Source organism: Ornithodoros turicata, chromosome 3, assembly GCF_037126465.1.
Source record: "Ornithodoros turicata isolate Travis chromosome 3, ASM3712646v1, whole genome shotgun sequence".
Taxonomy (NCBI): Eukaryota; Metazoa; Arthropoda; class Arachnida; order Ixodida; family Argasidae; genus Ornithodoros; species Ornithodoros turicata.
Window position 1 is genome coordinate 57569023 of NC_088203.1, and position 1141 is coordinate 57570163.

Here is a 1141-nt window from a genome sequence, read left to right on the forward strand (position 1 = left end):
CCCGTGGTCATTTTACCCCGTATAGCACATAATCCCACTCGTAATGCAATGGCACTTGCCGAAATAAATTCGCCGAAAATCCGTGGAAACGAGCCCTTGGCTCCGCCTCTATTTTAGCGGCTCGTAGTTTGAGCGCAGAGCTGAGAAGAAAGGAGGTTAAATTGACACGCCACACGAGGGGGCAAAGGGTTACAAGCCGTCGGGTGACCTCGTTTTTGATAAGATAGCTCTGATTTCAGCACTCACCGCCGGTGTTTGCTCCGTGGGTAAGGCTTCTACCCTTTCCCCTCTCGTGTGGCGGAACAACATAGAAAGGGCAAACACATACAAGGCCTTGTATGTGTTTGTCCTTTCTATGTTGTTCAGCCTCAGAACATCAGTTCTCTGTTGTTCAACAGTCGCCGCCTGCGTCGATCCCGTCGTATGAATGTGTGTGTGAGTGAGCAAAAATGTAAGAGTGAAAGGAGGATGAGTGAGAGAGAGTGGCTGGTTTGTCCCTTCAGATGACGCACCCTGGAAGTCGCTGAGAAGGCGTGTTAGCCTAGCTCAATTGGTAGAGCCCTGGACCGACAATCCAGAAGATGTGGGTTCGAATCCTACAGCTGGCTAACATTTTCAGTGACTTTAATCTTTCGTCGTTTACGTCGTTGGGGCACGAACTTCCGAATGCACTCTTCGTGTAAAGAGGTCCCACAGAGAGTTGACTGACACAGGTGATATTGCTAGAGCACTGAAGGTATCACAGAAGTTGGAAAGCTCATCAATTAGACTGTTGTCGTCTGCCCTAGAGAAGTCATTAAATACGCGAGTTGTTAGCTGCTGCCGTTTTTAGTGAAGGGTCCCAAATTCTAACAGTGCCGGTCCGATGTGCCTTCAAGAATGCTGTATTCCGCTTTTCTAGTAAATGTCCTGTTTGATACAAACATCGAATCCAATATTGACGAGGTAGTGCCCTGCGTTCTCGTAGGCTCCTTAACGAGCTGGAGCAAATTGAACGAGAATGCCATATCGACGAGAGTGCGGGAACATTCATCGTTGGATAATGCAGCAGGAGCAGACCAGTCAATGTTGGGCAAGTTAACGTCACCACCAAGGATTACGTAGAGATGGCGGACAATGTGTGTGTTTATGTAGTCCGACA

The 1141-nt window shown here is 48.4% G+C and overlaps 1 non-coding gene across 1 annotated transcript; it reads left to right on the forward strand.

Moving 5' to 3' along the window:
- The first annotated feature begins 535 nt into the window (after positions 1–535).
- Positions 536–612, forward strand: Trnav-gac (transfer RNA valine (anticodon GAC)). The gene has a single exon. It is a non-coding gene; the product is annotated as a tRNA-Val (tRNA).
- Positions 613–1141: the final 529 nt, after the last annotated feature.